Source organism: Hirundo rustica, chromosome 5 (genome assembly GCF_015227805.2).
Source record: "Hirundo rustica isolate bHirRus1 chromosome 5, bHirRus1.pri.v3, whole genome shotgun sequence".
Classification (NCBI taxonomy): domain Eukaryota; kingdom Metazoa; phylum Chordata; class Aves; order Passeriformes; family Hirundinidae; genus Hirundo; species Hirundo rustica.
The window spans coordinates 2,895,177-2,921,143 of NC_053454.1; the positions used below are offsets into that span (position 1 = coordinate 2,895,177).

The following is a 25,967-nucleotide window of genomic DNA, read 5'->3' on the forward strand; positions in this document are numbered from 1 at the left end:
ACAGGCCAGCACTATGAATTATTTCTGTGCAGCTTCATAAACATTCTGTAATGATCAAAGAGCCCACATTTCTACTTCCATTTAAATCCAGGAGGTGACAAGCCAGAAACAACTAGGTAATTTTTTTTTGTTGTTGTTTGTTTTTTGTTTTTTGTTTTTTTGTTTTGTTTTCTTTAGATGATTACATGGTTTCAACTGATTTTAAGGGAAAAAGTGAGTTTTCCCCACAACAGAACAGGTCGCTATTTTGACCAAGACTTGTGTGACATCTGTTTTAGACTGGGGAAATTCAGAGGTAGAGAAAAAGAGAGCCCTTTGTCATCATATTTTTTATTAATCCCATCCCTGGAAGTAAACACTTAGTTTGTTGAAGATTTGGGAGGAAGAAGAGGAACAACCTCATCAGTTAGCAGAGGATGGTGGGACCTACTGGAATGTTTTGTTCATTTTACTTGGTTATTTTTAATTTGCTCTGTTGTCTGCTACTGTTACATAGCATTTCAGTTTGAGAAATGGTCTTGCTGCTTTTATTAATAGAGAAGGCCTGTGGATGTTGGAACTGTTTGGATTTGAGTAATGGTTATGATTGATAATACAAACTATAGCCTATGGCCTGATTTAAAGGAATTGTAGAGTTTATTTCTTCTCTAGATGAGGTAAAATGATAGGTCTTGTGTTTGAGAAAAACAGAGCTCTCTGTATGTTTCCTCTGCTGTTGTGAGGAGCTGTCTAGTTTCTTAAAACTCTCTGATTTCAAATCAAACAAAGGAAACAGAGATTTCTGCCAGGTACAGAATGGGGAGTGAAAAAGTAGTGGAGGCACTCTTCTGGCTTGCATGAAGCAGTAAAAACGAGTAGAAGGAATTCTGAAAGAGAGGTTAGGTGTTATGATGTGCAAGTGGAAAGCACAACAAGAAAAGAAGTTTAAAATACCTGTCTGTTTAAAGCCTAACATCAAAGTTGAAAAATCTGGAGTTAGAAGATGGATGAAACATGAGCTTTTGAAGAACTTTTTATGAAAAGGGCAATAAAACTAAGCTTTGTGGTGTTCTTACTCTTTAGGGGATGCTAGGGTGGCTTCCTGTCAAATACCATAAAAACAGGCTGATGAAAGACCAAGAGTAAAATCTGGTTTTTACTGTTCTCAGCGTTCTTGCCTTCTCCATTACATTTTGACCAAGAATAGTGTATCATCATAAAATTCAGACTGAAAGTGAGCTTTTGGGGCTTTGTGCCTTTCTGTTCATTTCTTTGGTAAAGAAAGTGGAAATCTCAGGCAAACCCTACCAATATTTGGCTGATATTTCCTTTTAGCTTTGGGCCAAGTTTACCTGATTATTTTTCTTTTATGTAGACTAATTCCTCATTATTATCATTATTTCTCTGTTATTCTGTGATACATGGATAAATCCCACTGAAGGAATGTCTCTGATACTTAAATATTCCACTGTATGCTAAGTATTCTTTTATGTACAAATTCTTGCACCTTTGCAAGCTCTGGGTTTATAGAAAAACCTCCCTTTTCACAAGCAAACCATTCTAGCTTTGTTACCTGCATGCATTACCAAAATGTTTGAAGATTGAAGGGAGTGAACATGCAGTGAGTTGTCTCATGTGGAGAATAAAACCTGATAGATTTGTGAATGACATCCAGCTTTGTGCAGTGGATCATGTAGTTTATTATTGCTGCTTTTTTTTTTTATTTTTTAGTATATTTTTGCTTTTAACAGACATATGAGGAAAGTTTTAATTAGACTTGGGAAGTGCTGTCTTACACATTTGTGAATCAGCAAATACTGGGATGAATTGAATTCAGTAGAACTTTAATAGGGCTGGGAAGATCTGCTTGGGATGTTTTGAAGAGTATTTGGAAGTTCCTCCATTGACTCAATTTCAGGAGCTTTGATTCCTAAACCTAAACATAAACACGTGGATGCCTAAAAAGTTTGAAAGTGAGCTGAACACAAACAGCACATCAAACTGAAAGTTTGATGAAGTTCCTCGAGTGTTATGTGTTAGAACAAGTGTAGGATTGTAGCAGAATTGTGGGTTGGTCTGATGACATCTCTGGAATGCCAAAATGCCCAAGTCTAAGCATGTGTTGTGCAGAGATTTCTGCAACTCAGAAAATACTAAGCATGCTGATCTCAAGGAAAGTGAATAATAAAATCTGTCCTTCTTTCTATGGTGGTGTTTGGAAACAAGAGGGTGTGTGTGGTTTGCTTGATCCCTGGATATTCCAGCCAGCCTCTGAGAACCAGCTGTCAGTGGACTCCCTGAGTCCCAGGGCAGCAACTGGACCAGAGTTTTTAATTGAGGACAGATACGGTATTGTTTCGTGGAGTCCCTCCTTAATGTTTCCTTCATGTCTGAAACATCCTGCATCCACGAATCTGAGGGGAGAGATGTTTCCTCTTTGATGGTTTGAAATCTGATGAGTGAAGAATTTGAGCTGCATTTAAGCTCTTGTGTCATAGGAACTCTTGTGAGCTCTGTTCGTCTCCATGCTGTCTGTGTTCACACAGAATCATGGAATGGTTTGGGCTGGAAGGGACCTTAAAGATCATCTCATTCCACCCCCTGACATGGGCAGGGACACCTTCCCCTCTCCTAGGCTTCTCCAAGCCCTGTCCACCTTGGCTTGGACACTCCCAGGGATGGGATATGGTTTAATCATATTTCTTCTCTGTGATTTATGTAAAAATTGAATAATGAGGTGTGTTTAGAGTCTCTTCATATGGAAAGCATTCCATGTCTCCTGTCTTGGAGACCCTATGTGTACTTCTTCTGGTTCTGCCAGACCTTTGTGGAGGTGGAAGGATGTGAGGTATTAAGAATGTTGATGTAGAATAGATAGTGACATACAAGTATTTTGAATTTTTTCCCTGAACAAAGCTGTGCAGGGCTTTAGTTTTTCAGAGGGCTCTGGGATCAGTTGCCATTTTCAAGCCGACCATTTTACATTTAAAGTAGAGTTACTTTTCCCCATGGTATTCCCATGTTGTTGTCCATTTTATGCACTGAAAATGCATTTTCACCAGCCACTTTTGCCCCCGGTTGCTGAGCTTGGTAAGATCTGCAATCTGAACAGGGCGATTTATGATGGAATGTTCTGCTTTGTTTATTTATTTATATTAATCATTGGAAATAGTCACTTTAATCTTCACCTTTTTTTTTCCTAAAGTGGTGGCGGGAGTTCCTTCTGGGGACTGTTGATATTGTACACGTTATAAAGGGAAGATGTGAGGTTGTTCTTTACATTCCAGAAAACTCAGAATCCAATTAAATAAAGGAGTTAATTGTTTTAACAGGCAATATAATTCTGTTGCGTGGACTGAAGTTCTGCAGTGAAGTAGGAAAGTCTCAGTGAGGATGAGGCAGAATTTGTCTGAAGACAACTTTACTGAAGTGTAGTCAGGGATCACAGGAGAGGAAAACTTGGTTTTGAAGGTGTTTGGGACTAAAACCGCTACTGTTGAAAACATCTAAAACAGTGATCACAGAACTTTTGGTTCAAAGCCTTGTAGGAGGTGGGGGAAAAAGGCGAGTTCACTATGGTAGTGTTTAATCTCTGGAAAGAACTACACTTGCAGGGAGATATGATTAAAAGGCAATTAAAAAGAACACTTTGGGATTTTGTTCTTGAGAAGCTTCACAGCATCATAGAATCATTTAGGTTGGAAAAGAACTGGTAAATCACAGAGTCCAACCATTTCAAGGAAATAAGGAAAATAAATAATATTGGTTAAAATAGAAAATGAGGGGAAGGCAATGAGGACTCAGGAGAGCAGCGAAAGCTACTTTTAGATAAGAGAATTTTTATAAAAAAAGGTATCATAATGTGCAAGTATTCCATGCCCAAAACGTTATACGGGAGACTAAAATAATTCTGCAAAAACGTTCAAGATGTGAAAACCAATTATGAATCTTTTTCAAACGCTTTGGAAGCAAGAAGTGTTGCAGAGAGTTGGCAGCAGGTAGAAAAGGGAGGTAGGAAAGGTAAAAGACAAAGAGGATGAGGCCCAGAAGAAAAAAAACCGAGTCTGAAGATCCTTGTTGTGAAACAGCCTCTGAAGGGTCTTCACAGGGAAGCTTCCATAAAAGATGGCTGAGACTGAAGTGTTGGTTAGAGGTGTTTTAGGGGAAATGGATACAATGAGTAATACCATGTCACTAAAATTGAATTACTTTCTAGCTCTCCATGTAGTCATGTTTGGTTTCACCCTTGTTCCCCTGTCTCAGATACATCAGCTGCCTCAGGGTCAGGTTTCATAGCACAGAGAGCGTCGTGATTAGATCCTGTATTGACGTTGGCTGCTTTTTGCCAATTTTTATCACTACTTAATATATTACTTCATTTGAAAGGGTGCCAGTTTCACCTTGGTTTTTTTTTTTTTTTGTTTTGTTTGCTTGTTTTTGTTTGTTTTCATGTTTTTTGTTTGTTTGTTTTTGATTTTAAACCCTTTTATTTTCCATCATAATCCTATATGGAAACTCTTTGTATTCCATCGAGGTGCCTGAAATAATTTATTTACCTGATAGCTTGAAAGTTTCATTGCCTTTTTTGAGTTTATCTGGGTTCCTTTGTTTTCTTAATATTCACAGAGATTATTTTTTTCAGAGGCACTGATCAAAGATTCACTATCAAGATGAAAACTATGTATGAAAAGTTCCTCTGTGGAAAAATGAATCTGATGTTAGGAAAATTGCTTTTTTTGAAGGACTGGAATTCCATTGTCACCTATTCACTTCTCACATTTCCTTTAGCCTGCAAATGCTAATCACTTGTTAATTAATCCCATCATAAAACATCAGGTTTTTATGTATTTATGCAAGAAGTTACTGCATATTTAAACGTTGGTAGAGAAGAAAATGCATTTTTTGTCTTTCTCTTTGATTTGGGGGATTTTCAGTTCCAGTAAGAGTCAGACTGGAGAGACGTTTTGACGACTGAAAAGCAGATAAAATATATTGGTTTCCTCTGTGGTCAGAGCACGGAGTGATGGTAATTGCTTGGACAGGTTGCAGACAATTCAAAATACAACACTGCGGTTACTGTACCATTGTGTCTTGGATTTTCTGTTAAATATCTCTATAGCTATGTATTTTTTTTTCTGAGTTGGTACTCTTCTGCACTCCTTCTCCAGATTTTTCTCAGATCCATTAGTGGTGAAGTCAGTTTCCTTCTGAGAGTAACATCATAGCCTCAGTTAAAAAAATTCTTTAAACTCTAGAAATGCCCTTGCACTGAACCTCTTATAATGGGTTTGAATTTTTTTTTTCTATTCAAAATTTCAGTTTCTTTGAGAACAGGTAATCCTTCAAAATTTCCATAATAATTTTGGAATGGCCACTTAGAGGACATGGTAGTGCAGAACCATAAGCATCTCAGATTTATGTGATCTGACCATATGGATCTGGCTGCTGCTTTTCCAGATGAATGAATTTTGAGGATTCTCAGTGAAATACCCAACAGTTTCTCTCTCTCTCACTGGAACTGTACAGCCTGTAACCATGTGTGTTTATAGATGTCTCTTGGTTCAAAAAGTACAGTTGCAGAGTGCTGGATATTTTAAGGATCAAGTACTGTTCTTCAGACATCTTTATGTAAGAGATACAGAAAAAATTCACATTTAAATGCCTTTTTTTTTTTCCTGGTGTAGGGAATTTTCTGAGTTTAGAGGTCAGCCAGGTTTCTTCCCTCTGTGGAGTTAGGACAAAACCAAGTAAGCTGAGTAACTTCTGTGTATTTGTCTCATTCCCCGCTGCTCTCTCCTTCCCAAGAGCAGAGATTTATATCTGGAAAGCAAAATATTTACTCTCTACCATTTCCTAGAGTGCTTTCCCAAGACAAGTGCTGTCTGTCCTGTTTCCAAGCTGTCCTACTTTGGGTACAGATGGATACGGTCAGGGCAGTTTCTAATCCACAGCAGTTCCAGATTTCTTTCAAGTCCCTGGGTGTCCTGAGCATCCTCTTCCAGGCTCAGCAGAGGGGATGTTTGAAAAGCTTTCTCAGCATAGCAGACTTCCCACCAACTCCACAAAGTTGCTGCACTTCTCTCAGCTGTTTAAAATTCATGTGCTCCCAGCTTATTAAGACTATTTTTCCTCTCCTTTCTCTGTGTTTGTGATTCTTTCACCTTCAGTCAGTAATAGGAGATCCTGTGCAGATTGAAAAGGCTGTAGAACCCAGATGTCAGTCATTATGCTGCAGTCTTCCTTCAAATCAGTTGTTTTCAAAGGACAGGAAAATTGTTCATTATACATATACTTAATTAAATCACACTGCTCATTGAGTTTCTGCAGGTTTGCCTGGGGGTGGGAATAAAACCATGATCAATTTAAACATAGCATCAGTTTCTGTTCAGCCTTACTGTAAAAAGGATAATAAGGTTTTCATTACAGTCTTCCCTTTTCCAGAGGTTTATATCACCTACTAATTTACTCATTATAAGAACATTACATGGAAGGTTCGTGTACTAATCAAATTCCATTTGGAGAAAAATGCTCTCCGAACAGCCTTTCCACCTGCTCTGGAAGACAGGTGGTTTGCAAAAATTGCACTGAAGCTTCCAGACACTTTGGTTCAGAGAGAAGGGAATGTCAGATCAGGGTTCTCTGTGTCGTGGTGCAAGAGCTCCCTTCTTTCTATTCCTGTGTTTCATCCCATTCCAGGATTTTTGCCATGGGAAAAAATGCTTCGAGGTCTGGAGCCCCTCTGCTCTGGAGCCAGGCTGGGAGAGCTGGGGGTGCTCACCTGGAGAAGGGAAGTCTCCAGGGAGAGCTCAGAGCCCCTTGCACGGCCCTAAAGGGGCTCCGGGAGAGCTGTAGAGGGACTGGGGACAAGAGATGGAGGGACGGGACACAGGAATGGCTTCCCACTGCCAGAGGGCAGGGATGGGTGGGATATTGGGAAGGAATTGTTCCTTGAAGGGTGGTGAGGCCCTGGCACAGGGTGCCCAGAGCAGCTGTGGCTGCCCCTGGATCCCTGGAAGTGTCCAAGGCCAGGCTGGACAGGGCTTGGATCACCCCAGGACAGTGGAAGGTGTCCCTGCCTATAGCAGGGGGTGGAGCTGGATGCTTTTTAGGGGTCTTTCCAACCCAGACCAGCCTGTGATTTGATGAACATTGTATCAGCACTTCCAGATTGAATTTCTGTTTCAAGAAAAAATAGGGAGATGGGAAATGAGAGAACTTCCCCTTGCTGTTGTGGTGTGGGTAGCGATGGTTTCTGTAATGGTTTTTGACTCTTTGACAGGGAAGGGCAGGCTGGGGTGTCACTCACTGCAGTACCTTTGGTTATGAGTCTTGGGCAGCGTTCCCATTCTGTTTTGTGCCGAGTGCAGTGTAAATACCTGGCAAAAGCAGGGTCAGCCCCTCTGTTCCAAGTGGCAGCTGGAGTTTTTCAGATGGAGTACAAACGCAGAGTTAGGATCAGTCACCGAAGTAAGGGTCAGTGATGACAACCCATCCCAATCCCAGCCGCTGCTGAGTTTCCTTCCATGGAACAGCCAGGTCAAGTGCTGGGAGGAGGTTGAGGGGAAGCAATGAGGGTTCTTTGCAAGAGTTTCCTTGCAGGTGTCAAGCCCAGCCTTTGAGAGGGTGCAGCGTTACCTGTTTAACAGTTTAGTCAGCCGCTTTATGGGATGTTTGGAGCTGAACTCAATGTCCTGTTACAGAAAGCTTATTTTCAGTAATTCCAGTAGCTCCAGGGCTAAGTCAAGCAGCTGCTGTTGACAATTCTCATTCTGTGCCAGCTCCAGAGCTGTGCTCTGTCCACGGTTGATGTGTGCTAAATTAACTTTCATTTTAGAAATACTTAATCCAAACCTGGACATTTTTTTCCTTCTTCATTTCACTCTGTTCTGCACCAGAACAGGTCCTTGTATGAGCAGAACTGGGAGCAGAGTGTCTGGATAGGAAGAAGTGGTGAGGAACAGGTGGATGCTGCTGAAACCGTCAGTGCTGCAGGAGGGAAGGCTCATTAAACTGCAGCCCAGTGGGTGTCTGAGTGAAGTTTTGAAATGCTTTAAAAGTGAAGGTGAGCAGAGTGATGCAGAGAGGTGATTTAGTTCGTGGAAGAAGTTTGAGAAAGCACTGACTTTACAAAAAAACTGAAGTACCTTTGTAGTAGTTTTCTGAGTGCATGTGATGGAATAAGATTGCTGTTAACAGAGAGTGCAGACAGTGAGGTGCAGGATGATAACATCAAGAAGAGGAGGGGGAAGCACAGCTCCAGGTATATTGATGAGTCAGAATGTCACAAGAGTAATATCTTGGAAGATTTAGGTGTAGGTTGGATTGGACAACATAAGAAGAAATCCAAAAATAATACCTGTATAACAGGACAGAGAGATAATTTCATTTTTCACTGAGAGTGTGATTCTGTAGATAGAAGGTTTAGAGGCCACGTGACTTCCTTTTGTACCTCTTGTTTCTTGGTAACTGCTCTAAAAGCTGAGTATCCAGACTGAATGCACCGTGGCAGTTCTGTTGCTTTCCCTGTGACCTCCAAAACCTTTTAGTCATTCCTTTCCACACTACTCCCACTCCCTTCAGAAATAGTTAGTTTTGTTTTCTTTTTTTTTTGTTTTTGTTTTATGTTTGATTTTTTATATTGCGTCAATTTTCATGAATGATCCCAAATTACCAAATAACTCAGATTTTGTGGCTGAACTGGTTTTAGTATTCTCTTTATCCTTGTGGTGATTGTAATTTCCATCACTTTACCTGTTTTTTTATTTTTTCTTCTTTCTTTTTTTTTAATTCTTTCTTCTGTAGAAAATAGAAGATGCTTGGGAAAATATTTTATTTCAAGTAATGGGCAGCCAGCCTGAACAGGCTGAAAATCTTCCTTCTGAGAAATCTTAGCAACATTTAAGCTGATTTTCTGCAGGCAGGTGGATAATGGATTGTGTCAGGAAGATCTTTGTGCTTGTAGCAGGTAGTTAAAGAATTTGATTTGGTCACTGTTTGTTAGTCCTTGTCGAAGAAAGGTGAAGCAGTAAAACATTATTTGGAGTGGTTGTTTTGGTCACCTGAATGTTGATGTAAGTCTTTGCCAGTTGTTCCACATTTAACTTGGGGGTGCAGATACTCTTATGTCTCACTTCTGGATTTTTGTATCAGAGAACATTTAGGCTGGGGGCAAATATTGGATGAATATGCTCTATATTGATACTTGGAACAAGTGAAAATTTACTGAGCAGTTTTGTACAAGTTACTTGCAAGGCTAAACATTTCTTTCTGCATGTATTAAGGCTGAGGTCATAATAAAATCACACTTTGAATGGAGATGTATGTAAACAGTAATTGATAATTTCAGTGTTTCATTTCAGTTGTTTATTGCTGCATTCATAGTGCTAGTAAAAAGCTGGCCAAAAATATCCATCATCATTAGATCGATTAATTTCTGCCCTCTTGCATGGTTTTGAAGAAACTCAAAGTTATACATGGAAGCTGACACATAAAATCATGAGGTGGAACATATTACATTAAAATTCTGTTAAACCCTCCCCCTCCCTTAGTCTGGGATGCCCTTGGTATAATTTCAGGAAAGATTTCAGGCAGAACATGGTTGTATGATGGGAACTTAGACTCACTGCAGAAATTTAACAATGGTAGAAGAATTCAAATGTTAAACAGCACTGAAAATGCATGTGTAGTCAAAATTTGTGTTTTTTAAAAAAAATCATATTTTGGAATAATTTATGAATTAGTAAATTTAAAAGAGTTGGTTTTCCATTTATAGGGCAATAAAAGTATAGTCAAGCTCTTCCATGGTGCGGCTGTGCTATTAAAAACTTTTCTCAAGCACTTTAAAAGTCAACAGTGTGCGCATTATTTACAAAAAACAAGCAAATGACCAAAAAACTAGAGAGACAATTTGCATAACTTTGTTGTAAACTTCTCTCCTTATAAAAGAAATAATTATTGGGTTGAAAAGAGCTGCTGATTTGCCTAAATGCTGAATTTCCTGTTTGTGCAGCAAACTTTATGTGGCATGAAATCTTAAATGATTGAGAAATCTCATCTGGGACCTGCAAAGGCAAAGCTAGAATAAAAAGACTGTTCTAGAGACAGTGATTTCTTGGTTTCCTTCTTGGATTTATAGAGCTGTTAAGGGTGGCAAAGACCTCTGAGATCATTGAGCCCAGCCATGGATTTGATGTCAAATTTATGGTGAATTTGTACTGTGGGATTGAAAAGGAAAAGCCTGGGCCTGTTATTCCGTACAGGAAATAATTGCATCAGATGTATTAAATTTTTTAATTTGAAATTTAAAAAAAAAAGTTTTTTTGTTTTTTTTTCCCCCCTCTCCTTCTTGTTGTAATAGATCCCTCTAAGCCTTTAGAGTAATAGCACTTAATGTAGCCAGGAATTCAAAACAGCAAGTTCATTAGATAAGTTCCAGTTCAGTGGCACCTGAAATTTCCTCCCAGCTCTTCCTCCACTGGTTCAGTTCTGACTGAGGCTAATAACAGTTTGTTAATTTGTTCACACCAGAATAAAATAAGGAAATTAGAAGCTGCAGTTTGCAGTTAACCTGTTTAGTCCCTGTGTTTCGCTGCCACAATTCAGGCACCGCTTGTGGTTCACATGCTGTTGTCCTCGAAGTGTGCAGCTTGGGAGATGCAGCTCTTGTTACACCTCAAGGGTGAAAGGGATGTTCAGGATGCACCTGGGTCGTGGGGCAGGAGCAGAAGCCCTCCCGCATCTACCAAACAGCAAAGCACTTTTGTTTTGAGCATCTCTTAGATGCAGGAAATGGAGATGTTCAAGTAGCCCAGCACTGCAGTGCATGAAGAAATTTTGATGGATTACGGAATCATGGAATGGTTTGGGTTGGAAGAGACCTTGCAGAACATCCACTTCCAACTCCTGCCGTGGTCAGGAGTACCTTCCACTGTCCCAGGTTGCTCCAAGCCCTGTCCAACCTGGCCTTGGACACTTCCACAGCCACAGCTTCTCTGGTCACTCTGCTCCAATGCCTCACGACCCATTTAGAAATTTGTTTCTAAAATATAATCTAAACCTTCCCACTTTTAGTTTGAAGCCATTCTGTTTCGTCCTGTCCCTCCATCCCTTGTCCCCAGTCCCTCTCCAGCTCTCCTGGAGCCCCTTTAGGCCCTGCAAGGGGCTCTGAGCTCTCCTTGGAGCCTTGTCTTCTCCACTTGAGCACCCCCAGCTCTCCCAGCCTGGCTCCAGAGGAGAGGGGCTCCTGCCCTCAGAGCATTTTTTCACATAGCAAAAGTCCTTGGATGGGATGAAACGTGGGACAAGATGACCAGATGATTTTTCACCATGATGTTGCTGTGGCAGCACTGACGAGCTGTGCTGGACAGGTTCTTGCTGAGATGCCAGTGTGTAGTAAACTTGGACTATCAACTGGAATACAAAAGAAATTATTTCAGTTACAGCTGAAATTAGATTTCTGAGCAGCACATCCAGCTGGTTCTGCTTTAAGAAAAAGAAATGGCTTGCAGTGTGGTTTTTGGTTTTTATTTATTTGGATTAAGTTTTTGGGCTGTAGCCAAATCTAGTTGTGTTAAAATTTGTTAGTGGATGGATATGAAGGTGATACTCTTGGAGAGTGTAGATCAGAAATCTGTAAGTGATGTCACAAATTCTGTTTTCTAAGAGGAATGGATGATAATTCTTTTTTTAAGTGATATCACCATTTCCTGTCTAAAAAAATATAAAAACTTAAAGTATGTACTTTCATGAGACAGCTTTTCTGAGTAATTTGCTTAATCTGCTCCCTTTTTTTTTTCTGTGTGTATAATTATTATCATACCATTGCCAGCATTATTTAATTTCTGTAATTATCAGTATTAAAATGAAAAGCCATGGTTTTTCGTCAGGCATTTTAACTGATTTTTCTTCTGACAGATATCTCTTTCTCCCTTTATTGAAAAGATTGACAGTTTTGTAGAAAACGGAGTTTGTAGCTGCACGGTGATTTTCATATATTAAGGAAAAAATAATTGTCACTCTTTTAGTTCTGATTATTCCTGTATTGTTCCAGAGTTTCAGAAATGGGATATTGAGCACGTGGTTTGTGTTACTGTGGCACATGGCTGATTGGTGCTGGGTTCAAATGCTCTGGAGTGCAACCTGCTCCAGAAATCCGTGCTCTTTTCCAACACACATTTGGAAAATACAGGGGATTTGTAATTTCTACAGCATGGAAATGTAGCTTTGAGATGTTTTATTAAACTGGGAGATAAGGAAAATGGGGGTTTGTAGTAATCATATGTGCATCTTTAGTAAGAGGTGCTGAGTTCACGATTCCTGTCCCAGTAAGTGAAGGAACTTAGGCTGTGGGTTGGTTAGAGAATCTTTCTTTGAGGCAAAGTTAGAGGTTGCATTTCCAACCACATTTGTCCAAGTCCAGTTCAGTTTTCAGATCCCAAAAAATTACTTCCCCCCCTAACTGAATCTACTGACAAAGCTGCCTGAAGGACATCGTCCTCACCCTCAGCATTTTAGGTCAGAGGAATTTTTCTGCTTTGGCCTTTGGAGTATTTGAATCTCTTCCTAGTGGAAGGTGGATTAATTGGTCATTTTCTCCTTCCCCCATGTTCTGCTTTAGGAATTCACTGAATTATTCTTGTTAAAATCTGTCCCCTCCTTGCTCTCTGAAACAGCAATGACCGGGGCAGTGCTTGTCCCCTGTACTGGGTGCTGGTGAGGCCCCACCTTGAATTCTGTGTCCAGCTCTGGGCCCCTCATGACAAGAGAGACCTGGAGGAGCTGGAGCATGTCCAGGGAAGGAATGGAGCTGGGGAAGGATCTGGGGCACCAGGAGCAGCTGAGGGAGCTGGAAAGGGGCTCAGCCTGGAGAAAAGGAGGCTCAGGAGGGACCTTGTGGCGCTGCACAACTCCCTGACAGGAGGGGACAGCTGGGAGGAATTTGGGCTCTGTTCCCAGGGAACAGGGACAGGTGGAGAGGGAAGAGCCTCAGGCTGTGCCAGGGGAGGGTCAGGTTTGCCATCAGGAATAATTCCTTCATGGAAAAGTTGTTAAGCATTGGAAGGGACTGCCCAAGGAAGTGTTGGAGTCCCCAACCCTGGAGGTGTCCACGGAAGACCTGGATGTGGCACTCAGTGCTCTGGGCTGGTGAGAAGGTGGGGATTGGTCACGGGTTGGACTCCATGGTCTTGCAGGGCCTTTCCAGCCTAAGTAATTCTGTGATTTTTGTGATTCCCATGCAAACTAGCCACAATCCACAGGGGGCAAAGCACTGATGTCACCCCAAGGAGCCAAACTCAAATTTACAAGGACTGAAAGTAAAGGCCAGCAGGGAGATATTTTATCCTACTTTCCTCTTGGAGGCATTATGCATGAGAAGGATGCTGAACTGCCTAGTTGGAATATATTGCTCATCTTTGTCTCCGCTCCGTCTTCCGAGAAGTTCTGTTACATTGAAACTTGTTTAAATCCAGAAGGGCTTCAAGAGACTGCTTTAGAGCTACATTTTAGTGTGATAAAGTATTTTTTAACTTTTTTTAAAAGGAAGATAAAAGTTGAAAATAACTATAGACACTGGCCTAGACTTTTGAATAGTGTATGGACAAAACAAAAGTGAATTGTAAACATAATTATTTTCTTTGAAAATCTCAAAGCTTCATTTAATAGAGATAACTCTTAGGTAGTTAAAGAGTAATGAAGAAGACTTGCCCTATCAGTAAATGGTTACAGCATCATTATTATTTCACTGTATCTTTCTTCCTCACCATATATTTCCAGATAACACACAGTGGATAAAGCTCTTTAATTTCACTTTGTTTAGATTAGTAATATTCTTACAAACAGGACCACTTTTTCTATTTTTGATACGGAATGTGATAGCCCGTTTGTATGGAATAGATACAGATACCTCTGTGCTTTTATTTTTAATTATTAGGTAGTGTAAAAGAGCACAGGAATGCCTCTGTAACATAAGCACATGCTGCTGGCAGCCACAACTTAAATTTGAAAGGCCATCAGCTCTTCTCTGGAATGTTTTTGCTGATGTTTTAGGCAGTGGAGCTGTGTCTTAAACAGCTCTGTTTTGCTGTGGGGTAATTCGTGATGCACAAGGCCCAAAATTGAAGCAATTAAAGTGGGAAAAGACCTATCAGGTTTTATGGCTTAGTTTTTTGACAATGCAGGATTCTTACCCCTTAAACAATGTTTTCAGATGTGTGCCTGTTGTGATCACAAATGATCTTTCCAAAAGTTTTTTTCCATGGTTTCGAAATGCAGTTCACGATAGGAAAGGCATCCTGTATCTCAGTTTTTGTGGTTTCCTTGTTGTACTTCTAATTCATATTAAATAATTGTGATTAGAAAAAAAAAACAGCTTGAAGTTCCATTTTTCTCCTCATCAGTTACTTTTCTAAAGGCAAATCATTCTTCTTGATCAGTGACCTCTAAAACTAGTTGATTTACATTTAAATACTATCTGTCATTTATATTCCTAATGAAAGGGGAATAAAAAGGGCCACAATATTCACATTGAAACATTAGTTTCCATCTATCACTGTAAAAACAATTTATTCTACGCATCATATCTATGGAAAATACTAACATTAAAATTGAAATTAGAAGTCAATGCTTGACAAACTGACACAATGTCATTATATTCTACATTTCCTTTGTGGTCTTCCATTTTGTCTGCCTGCTTATGTGGTGTTTAAATTCCTTTGCCTAATTTTAATTTTTTTTAGAATAATTTACATTTAAAGAGTTCTGGATACTATTTTTTTATACTTATTTTTGTTTAACTTTTGGATGGAAATTTTAATTAACATACGGAACATTCGCATTTAAATAGTTCTTATTTTAAGACTATATATGCAGGATGAATGCATTATTTTTCTTACCGTTTAAATCTGTGTAAAAAATGTTATCTGTAGCTGTAAATGATTTTATTTATTTTTTTGGGTATGTATGTATATTATCATATTCTTTCAATTTTAGAAGTGGGAGATTTCTGGTTATTATACTGATTTTTTTTTTTTTTTTTTTTTTTAAATGCTGAGGTGAAGAGAAGAAACAAAACTTTCCAGCATTTTAAAATATGATTTAGAGCCTGAACCTTGAATGAAGGTGTGGAATTAGACATGACATAGATGTGATATAAATTCCAAAGCTGGAACATAAATCCAACTGTGATTTAGCGTATATGCATAGCGCTAAAAAATGCAGATGGAGTTCTGACCTCGAGATCTCCTGCAGAGAATAAAGGGCATTTTTACACGCTGCCTCTCTCTGTTTATTTTGGGTGTAATAAATATACTGAGGATTGTTTTAAAATTTAATCTATTACTTACTTAAAAAAACCAACCAAACAATAAAATCTGATTTTGAAAAGTGTTCCTGGGTACGATTTCCAAAAGCTGGCAAAAAGGAAACTATAAAGAGGTTTTCTCTTCAGCTTCATTATAAATTGATGAACTTGCAATTTAAATCAGTTTTGCTCATTAATTTTCATGTTAGTGAGCGGAAGTTCATTGTATTGATCAGAAGTTCTAAACCTGATGTGAATAAAACCCATAAATGCTATAAGAGAACAAATACTGCTGTTGATCTCTGTTGTGATTTCTGCTTCAAATTAACAGGATCTTGTTAATTTGCTCCGATGGAAGAGATCTGGGCAGGTTTAATAATTCATCTTATAGAATAGGTGTCAAGGACACTGAGTGACACATCCTGTCTCAATGATTCTAATTTTTTGAGGCTCAGTTTAAGACAATATTGGTAACTTACTAACACCCACTGCCTTTTATATTATTTTGAAATCATCTCTCAGGAATGTGAAGCCAGGTTTCACTCCAGAGCTGTGTTGTGCAAAAATGAGGAAGGTGGAGCGATTGCTGCTCCAGCTGCCACTTGCCCATGGGCAGATTTTTGTTTTTTGCATGTGGATGTCTGAGTAAAAATGACAGAACCAGCCATATTTCAGTTGCCCATGGAGAAGTTCTGGAGACTTGCTGGGAAGCTGGAGAACAGCACATTTTTAAGTCTTTTTTGGGCAGATTGGGAAAAGGTTTTCTTTGGTCCTGCCTTTCCTCCTCACTCCTTTCAGGAGTCAATGTTTATTTCTGTTTTGTGTTATTTTTAAGTGACCTCTCTCTCTAGAGTAATCAACTGATTGCTTGATTAAAATTGGATGTTTTACATAATCAAATGAGCTTTTTGGCCTTTCTTGCTTTTAGTGGAGACCTCAGTGGTGCTGCTGCTGCTCCAGGTATTTGGAGGATTTGGAAGTTCTAGTGAGTAGGATTTTGTTTAATTTTAATGGGCATTAATACCTTCCTGAATTGATAATTTTGAGAGATTGATGTGATGAAAGAGAACCTAAGTTGTGCTTTTTATACTTAGGCTTTTCCCATTCTAATTTTCCTTTTTTTGCTTTATGTCACCAATATTTATAGACCTTTCAGTGTGAATAATTTAGAGGTGAAGGCCTTTGGACTTTGTTACATTGGGATATATTTGGTTTTACTGCTTCTGCGATGCTTTATTTTAATTTTTAAGTCAGTGGTTGTCATGGGTTAATACATTCTACATTCCTCTATAACTAAAAAACCAAACTGTACTAATCTATGACAATGGTTAAAGGAGAAGAGCTTTTTGTAAAGCTTCTGTACTTCTTCAATCAGTAATTTTGATTTTTCTATGACTTTGTGATCCTTCTTAGATAAACAGTTCGCACTCTCCTTTTCCCCTTTCTACCACACCTTTTTCTCTTGAAGCTTACATGAATTTTCTGTCGTGCTTAACACATCCCCTTTAAATGTGGGAGAGCTTTCATAAGGATGAGCCAAGCTAAATCAAAGGTTGAGATCTTTGTCACTTGCCTGTCCCCACCAGTACCTGTGAGGGTTATTTCTGAGACTGTAAACACACTTCTCTGTGTGCTTTTAATCAGTTAACAGTTTCTGTGGCCATTCAGTTATAAAAACACTCTTTGTCTTGGTTTTGATTGAAGACTCCCCTTTTACCGTTAACTGTTTCTCAGAGGTTCCTGGAATATTGGATGCTTTGATGTCTCTGCGTTTGAGTGCCATTACCTATTAATGAATTTAATAAAAAACCTCATCCATCAATAACGTTTAGTGCCTTAAACCCAGAAGTTTCTTAGACTGGCTGTTACGAACTTTGAGGTAGCTTCAGTCACATTGTTTACATGTTCCTAATAATTATTTTTTCAGATCTGTCATCTGAAGTCCTACAGAATGATGAGAAGATGGGCTTAAGATAGTGTCTGTTGTGTTTCCAGCCACTACTTCATGTGGCATTCTGCTCTGAGTGGGGCTAATTTGGAGCTCTGTTGATAACAGATAAAAATACTGATAAATACTGATAAATACTCTACTGTAGGCTCCTTCAGCAAAGTTCAGCATTGCAGCAAAGAATGAATTTACCCAGGAATAATTTTTTGACACAAATCTGGTGGCTTCAACAGAAGGACAAGTTGGTCGTGTAAAAAGAAGCAAACAAAAAATTGCTTGTGAAATGTCTGCATTCTTTTGGTTCTGATCTCCAGTCTGGTTTACCAACTTAGCTTGAATTTTCTTGTGTAAGTAAAATTATTCTTGGAATGTGCCTTTGTTTCTATATCAGGGGAGTTCCCTAGTAGGAAGAGGCAATGAGATTTTGCACTGTTGGATAGGAATTTTCTCCTGAGAAGAGCTATCCCTTTTTTCCTGTAAAGAAAACCAGTACCAGCATATTTTGTAATAGGCAAGAATATAACCAAGTGTATCTTAAGTAAATAATCTCACTTAAATGAGTTGGAATGTCATGCATCTTGTCAAATCTGATGTTGTAAGAATAAATATCCCATATTTTAAGACTAAGATTATAGTTAAGATTTGTGCAGTAGAATCAAAATTTCTTCTGAGATGTTTGGAGCTGATAGTTTGTACTTGTTCATCCAAAAGAATGGTTATACTCTACATAGTACATTCATGGTGAGACCTTGTCATGAGAGTGCAAAGTGTGCAAATCCCCAAAGATTTTACAAAATCAATCTACTCCAAAACCTTAAAAAAATATATCTAAATTGAAAAAGAAATTAAAAAATTCCCTTGCACTCGATTATTCTTTACTTCTGTATCTTTTTGCTGCAGAAAATTATTTTTTGATGTAAAAATCTGTATAAATTCTATTTTTACATGATGCCACTGTAGCTGTTTCAAATATTAAAGCAAATTCTTGCTTGTAATGAATTTAGAATCACAGTTCCTCTAGGGATCATTCGTCTGGTGAAGTTTAGTTTTTAATAATAAGTTCCTATGAAATTCTTCATGCCCAATATTAATATTTCCACTTGAACACAGACAAAGCCATATTAAAAAAAAAAAAAAAAAAAGAAAAAGAAAAAAAAAAGACAATAAAAAGAAAAGATAAAGAAAAGCATTGGTCAAAGTCCATAAAATATAAAATTTTATGGTACAAATGACTGAACTGTGTTCCTTGGAAGAGTTGCTATGGAAATTATTTTTTTTTTTCCCACTGGGTTTTTGTTGTGTATGCATGAGGCATTTAAATAACAGAAGAGATTACAGAGAAACTTTGAAAAATAGGAGTCAACCTTTGAGTGGAAGTACTGAGAATAATCATCCCATTCTGGGCCACTTAGCACTGTCCCATGCCTTTTGGCTTTAGGGATACTGCTCATAAATTGTCTGCTCACAAATCTGAAATTGTCTCTGGACTTCAGAGTTAGTGGTATAATAGGAAATAAGAAAATTTGGCTAAAGAGAATAAACAGGTCACATTGGATGTTGGCTTTATGGTCACTGGTTTTATTTCTGACTAATAATAAAGTTCAGTTCTGCTAAGTCTGTCACACTTTATCAGCTTGATCTTATAAAGGGAACCAAAAGGAATCTGAATTTGCCCTCCCATTTATTTGCCAGTTTGATATGTACAGAATTAATTTTATTTACAAACATTTAAATGCACTGGGCTCAGTGTATGTTTGACTTAAAAACAAACTAGCAAAAGTGCAATTATTATCATCAGAAACTGTCAGCAGGAAGGAACACATCTTTGAAATGCTGCGTTGATGGGAAAAGGTAGTTGTAGAAAAGTTTTTGAAAACTACTAAGAGAAGAAAGAATTGGGACAAGTCATCTGCTAGACTGAATATAGAAGTATTCTCCAAAGGGTGTTAATAAAGTGATAACATGTGTGTATAATAAAAAAAGAAATAAGAAACTGGAAAAAAAAAGCTGGCTTTCAAAAAGACTAGGGGTTAAATCGCATTTGAGAATTTTTGGTGCTTTTAAGCACCGTGAAGTCGTCATCAATCTTATATAATGGAAGTCAAATCTTTAGTGATTGAAGGCAATAGAGAAAATTACTGGTGGTTTCAATAGAGCAGGTTTAGAGCTTGTATCATGGTCTGTAAGGGGAGACAGAAATCTCTACTATTGTGAGATCCTCTCATCCTAACACACTTCTGAATTGCCCAGCTCCTGATGAATCCTATCTCAATCTGCAGCACTCGGGGTCATAATTGTAACTTAAATGTGGTGGATTGACTCTAGTATCAGCAAGTATTGCCTAAAAAGAAAACTAAAGTTATTTCAAATAATTTGAAGAATGGGAATGTATGAGACTTGAGTGTCAGGCTTTTCATTAGGTTCATGATAAAAAGTCTGAAAAATTCCAATTAGAATCTAGTTTGTCTTTGAAATTCATGTACCATGTAAGTATTTGAATTTTATTTTGCCAAGGTTTTTAGTGAATCTACTGAGATAGCATGGCTCAAACGCATAATAAATTGTGTGAGTTGTTTCATTTATTGCAAATAACTTTGGCATTGAGAAACTCCTGAATTCAGCAATGCCAAGTTCAGGTAGAGCAATCCCAGGCACAAACACAGCCTGGGGGTGACCTGGCTGGAGCAGCTCTGTGGAAATGAACTTGAAAGAGCATTGCCAGCAGGTCAGGGAGTGATACTGTCCCTCTGTCTGGCCCTGGGAGGCTCATCTGTGGTGCTGTGTCCAGCTCTGGATCCTCAGCACAGGAGAGACCTGGAGCTCCTGGACCGGGTCTAGTGGAGGCTGCAAAGGTGATGAAGGGACTGAAGCAACTCTGAGCCCAGGAGAGGCTGAGGGAGCGGGGGCTGCTCAGCCCTGAGAGGAGCTCAGCTGAGAGGGGCCCTCAGCCCTGGGTGTCCCTGAGTGTCCCTGTGTGTCCCTGGGTGACCCTGAGTGTCCCTGTGTGTCCCTGCCCGTCTCTGGGTGTCCCTGTCTGTCCCTGTCTGTCCTTGTGTCCCTGTGTGCAGGGAGGGTCAGAGCAGGCCCAGGCTCTGCTCCAGGCCCAGCAATGGCACCAGAGCCACGGGCAGGGACTGAGCCCAGGGAGTTCCACCTGAACATGAGGAAGAACTTCACTGTGCAGTGACCAAGCACTGAACAGATTGTCCAGAGAGGCTGTGCAGTCTCCTTCCTGGGGATATTCCAGAGCTGCCTGGACACAATCCTGTGCCCTGTGCTCTGGGATGGCCCTGCTGGAGCAGGGAGGTGGCACCAGGTGACCCCACTGTGGTCCCTTCCAGCCTGACCCAGCCTGGGATCCTGGGAGTTGAGTTTAAAAATTTGTAGATATTTAAAAAGTCTGATATGTAATGAAAAGTAATGATAGTCTTCCTTTATTTTTTTAATTAATTAGCTGCCAGTCAGTTCAACGACCAAGTCCTCTTACTTTGAGTACACTAAAATTTCATTCTAAATGTAATATATATTCTCCTTTCTTGCATAGCACAGTATAGCTGAAATCATAACACTGAATGTCTCACAAAACCAGTTTATTTATTCTGTCCTTTGGCAAGCTGGAAACGCTCTTCGTCTATTGCAGAGAAAGAGAATGACACAGATGAGGTGGTACCTTGAAATTACTAAAAAAACCCAAAAGCTGAGGAAGGATTTGAAACAAAATTCCATGGCTTCTACTCCAGTGTAACATACACCCAGAAGGAAAATTACCTGTGGTAGGGCTGGCTGTCAAAAGGTCTCTGAGGAGAAGAGAAGGTAAGTGTGAAGTGTAGGAGTTGTTCTGACAGTAACAGCTCCCCACAAGCTTCTGGTCTTGGGTAGGACGAGGGATCCTGGGCTGGGCCGCGTCTTTTCATGTGGACACTGCAAAGTTGTAAACTCTGCAATCACCACAGTTTGTTTCATTTCTGGCTGCCATTACGTCCATCCATGAGTAGGTTGCCTTCATCTTGCTGTAGTTGGAGCCACCTCAATATTAACAGGCTAAGCTAATGTTCTTCTTGGCTGAAAAATTTGGGCACCATTGAGCTGAAGAGTCATCGAAAAGGGGAGCTATTTCCTTGGAGCATTATTGCAAGGTTCCATGTTAATCAACACAATTTAGTGAATTGCATCACTGCCATCCAGAGCTGTCACTTTCTGTAGACAGCCAGGCTCACTGGTGTAATCTGTGGGACGGATGCTTTACGGGTTATGATCCCAAAAGGATTTTATAAATAACTCCAGCTTCACTGGGAGGTGGTATCTGTGGCTGGCATTAGTGGAGTAATTCAAAGTTATGTATTAGTGTGGAGGTTCTGCATTGAAATAAATGTTCCTGAAAGGTCAAATGGAATGTATGCAGTCAGGTCTGGCCCTGTTCCCAGATTTTATGAATGAAAACGTAATAGTGGGCTTGTAAAATCATATCCTTTCTCTTTTAGTGGAAAGGAGTTGTTTTAGTTTAGTTCCTTTAGAATTTGTAACTGCTTGTGTAATCTGGTGTGAAAAATGGGATGCTGTTCTGTTTCCTTGGGTACAAGATTGTCTTCTGTGTGGTCTTTTTTTCCGATGATCGCTTCCTTTGTGTTAGAGAGGGAATTCCGTTCTCACATTTTGGCATGAGTAAACATCTGTGTATCCACGGCAGATACTGAAATGCTTTCTGTCCAAAACCTTGTTCAGATGTCTCCTTGATACCCAAGTCTTAGGTTTCCACAGATGGCAAAGGAAAACCACAAGAGCAACAACAAAAACCAAACCAAAACAAACCAAAAACCCCAACAGACTGAAAAAAACCCAAAAAACCCCAAACCAAAACTAACCCCCCAAAACACCCAAACCAACAACAACCAACAACAACAAAAAAACCCCCCTATTAACAGCCCCCTGCAAAAACAACCAAACCAAACCAACAAACAAACAAAAAAAACCCAGAAAAAAATAAAAAGGGACAAATTAATGCATTTTTCTGTAGTATAAGAAAATGACTTGGAAGTTTCTGTGGGAGTTAAACAGCATGAAGCAAAGCTGAAGTGCTTTATAATACCAGAGTCTTAAGTGAAGTATACATATTTTACCTTGATTTGTTCTGCTTATAATTTTGTGAAATCTAGCTTTTTTTAAATTTCCTTTTCTCCCCGAACACCTCTCATGAAAAATCTCAAAGATCATAATGTGGCTGTCAATGGGAACTTTGCTTTCTGTTTAGCTTTTTGAGAGTTGCTGGCGTATTTTAACTGCTTTTCCCTTCCCATTGTACCTTCCAAAATAAATATGAATTTGAGAAAACCTGGCTCTGTATTTTGCTTAGTTTTGAGTATTTTATCATGTACGAACTACCTTAATTACCTGAGGAGTTTCTACCCAGGTTATAGGAAAAGTAGCTGCTTAAAAAATCAAAAGTGTGGCACCGGTATGAAGGCAAATGTGTGTTCTGTACCCAGAGGATTTCACTGTGACTGATGGTGGAGTCATTAATCAAATATATTTCCTTATTTTCCTGATAAAGGAGGGAAGAATGGGAGTTCAGTAAATGGAGATTTCACTGATTTGAGTGGAATAATGCTCTGCCTTTTGTTTTGCTTTGTTTTAGTGAAACTGGAAAGTGCCATTCAGCTTTTATCAAGTTCCATCCAGCACTCTCAGGTTCATGAGTTTTAGTGGTGCACTGAGCAGGAATAATGTTACGTTTGAAACAGAATTATCATGCCCTTCAGTTACTATATGTGAGCCTGCTTCAGATTCTGCAGTGTTTCAGCTGAAGCGAAGGAGACCTTGGTGACGCAAATGATCATTTAAATACTTGGTTAAATATCAGGAAACACAGATCTCTTCAAAGAACTAATAAAATCTTCCAAAACATAAATGCTGTTTTCTGGAGGAGGCTGTGCAGACCAGAAGATATGCAAATATTGGATTTAAAGGTAATTTGTGTAAGCTAACACTGCTAATAATTGGAATTTACGTATGCGCTGGCATATGGGAAAAACTAATTAACCACTCATGCCTAATGTTGCATAATAGGAAATGGTAACTTGCAGGCAAATGCATGAAAAACTCATCAGGTTGTTGTAAGCAGGAGCCATGATTCAGATTTTGGGATTCAGGCTGGATGCTGAAGCGTTCTGTGGGATCAGCAGTGTGCAGTGTTGGGCCGTCTGTGAGCTACATTAACAAAAAAACCCTGGGACAAATCCCATTTCAGCCCTGAACTGTGTGATTGGAAAACTCTGAGGGACTCCTGCGAGGTGAGACTGGAAATGGGCTGTGGCACTCTCAGCCCTGGCTGGAAATCCTGTAGGCACTGGAAAGCTGGGAGTGGGCAGTGGGAAAGGCAGGTAATACCCGGAACATGCCAAAACTATGAATTGAAATAGACTTTGAAACAGAATTGAAATGGACTTTGAAACAGAATTGAAATGACTTTGAAATTTCCTCATCAAGCAGTCATATGGAATGTCTGATTTTGAATGCAAAGTGCAGAATTATGAATGGGAAAAAAAAAATCAAACCAGTTATGTGCAATTTTTTATTTAAACACTTCAGCAATTGTCACTTTAGAGAAGGAGGTAGAGCGTGTATAGCTGCTGATATACAAGTTATGGCTCCTTCTTGTTTAAGCATGAAAGGCACAAAAATGTTGAATTTTCTCCTATGTTAGAAAGCTGACTTGTACAGTTTTGTGTTCCTAATAATATTCATCCATATATTATATTCTTCTGTGATGGATGTGGAAATTTAGAGTAACTTGTCAAATGGTTCTTTTTAATTTCAGGAAGAACTATAAATGCTTTTCTGTTCCTTTTAACTAGAAGGAATAACTCGAATTTCCTACTTCACTTAAAAGTACACATATATTTTTATTTGTTTGTTTTGCTTTTGGGAAGAGTAAGAATAAAGAAAAAAATTGAATAATTCCTAAATCAACAACAAATTTTCACCCATATAAATATATTTAAATTATCTCCCAAGAAGGCAAATTAAATATTTAGTATATAACTGTGGATTTCCATACATTTTCAGCTATAATTTACAACAACAGTACAAAATTATACCATTGAGACAGAGTAATATCTGGGATGTGTTTGTGGTTTTGCAGCTGATAAGGACAGGATATGAGAAGGAAAAATCACAGCCACAGTGCAGTGAAGTGACAAAGGAGACAATTTATGTGATTCAGACAGGATGGTGCAGAAGATTGTTTGAGCAAGGTCAACTGTGTACAAAGCTGCTCCTGAAAATGCTACATTTAAATTAATTAAGTTTATTTTAATGGAACTCGAAGTGACTGGGTCCACACTGGTAATGGCTTTTATCTGCCCAGGATTAACTGAGCTACTTTTCATTCCTCTGCTTCTGGCTGGTAGAATGAAACATTATCTTAAGGCATACTGAGAGAATGGAGCAGTGGATGATGGATAGATAACTCTGAATAAGAGTAAGAAACAGCAGTGGTGATTAGAACACTGATTGTATCAGGAATATTTAAGAAATTATCATTTTTCTCCTCCTCTTATGCACTTGTCTCACTGATGGCAGGATCAAAATAAATTCCACAAAATAATCTCTTCTGAGTTCATGCTTTCTTCTCAGGCATGAATACCATGTTTTGAGAGGAAATGCAGAGCATCAAAATTATTAATGGGAAGAGATAAGTGTGTGGCTCCCCATCTGAAGAGAGCTGTATAGGAGATGCAGAAGGTGACATGAGTGAAGATGGATGCTGAAGGTCTGCTCCCTTTAGGTCATCCCACTCTCAGAGGCAGTGCTGCCTTTGTCCTGAGATGACTACAAATGAGAGGAAGGCCCAGGACAAACATAAAGGATGGCAAATAAGTGCTGTCAACATGTCTGATAACAAGAAATATTTACAATAATGGCATTATTTGGTCTGCTTGAATGCAGGCTTTGAGCATGACGTTTCAGTGGCAATGGAAATAAAATATTAAGCCCTTTATAAACTATACTTTTTTATTTTTTTTGTAGGAAAAATAATAAGCTGAGTTGTCTTGGTTAAAAATAATGCGCGCACACACGTATTGCTGTGGTATTCCTGGCAAAAACCTCTGACCTATAAATCTGATTTCCTGTATTGCCATTTTTAGCAAATGCTACCTTAAATTACCCCGTTTAGTTGTAGATTTCAGACCTGTGTTTGTGTAAACAAATTTTGCCATATAGAAGTAGGCAAGATAACAGTGAAATTCTGGGATTAGCATTTTGTGTAATTCAGTTATAAACTGTAGAACAAGGCTTGGGTTCGGCGTATATTAATAGGCTAGATTCATAAATGGTTTTGATTAAATGTGCTCATTGTTGTGAAACATTTTGTTGCAAGTCTTGCATAGCTAAGATTTATCTTAGGTTATTCTTTTAATTTACTTTGCTTATTGCAGTAAGCTGGTGGAATTGCACAGAATTAGTTTTTTCTTCCAAAGTTTTATCATTTATTACCAATCCTTGCTCAGAAGTTTCCTTATGAGGCCAGCCCCGTGGCGATGTTCCCAAATTTGTATCTAACAAGGAATTTCAAAGTAATGGAAGTTCAGTACCTGGGGTTTCATGCTATTACTTCATACATAATTAATTTTTCGCCCACTGTGAGAGTTTAGAATGTTTTTTTGTGATGGTAGAAATAGAACAGTAGTAGTTTATTGATATATTTTTGATTATAGTGTATTTTGTATGTTTGGAATTAAATTA

At 38.9% G+C, this 25,967-nt stretch overlaps 1 protein-coding gene across 4 annotated transcripts in view; it reads left to right on the plus strand.

Annotated features, from left to right (window-relative positions):
- The window catches only part of CTNNA2 (catenin alpha 2), a 462,766-nt gene that overhangs the window by 16,321 nt on the left and 420,478 nt on the right, over window positions 1-25,967 (plus strand). The window contains exon 1 of one of the 4 annotated variants that reach the window (XM_040064118.2): window positions 16,230-16,262. The exons of 2 other annotated variants lie outside the window; for them this stretch is intronic. The gene's annotated coding sequence lies outside the window, so the exon portion shown is untranslated. Of the gene's footprint in view, window positions 1-16,229; window positions 16,263-25,967 lie in introns of those variants that run through there. One more of the 4 variants, XM_040064112.2, reaches the window with a different exon arrangement.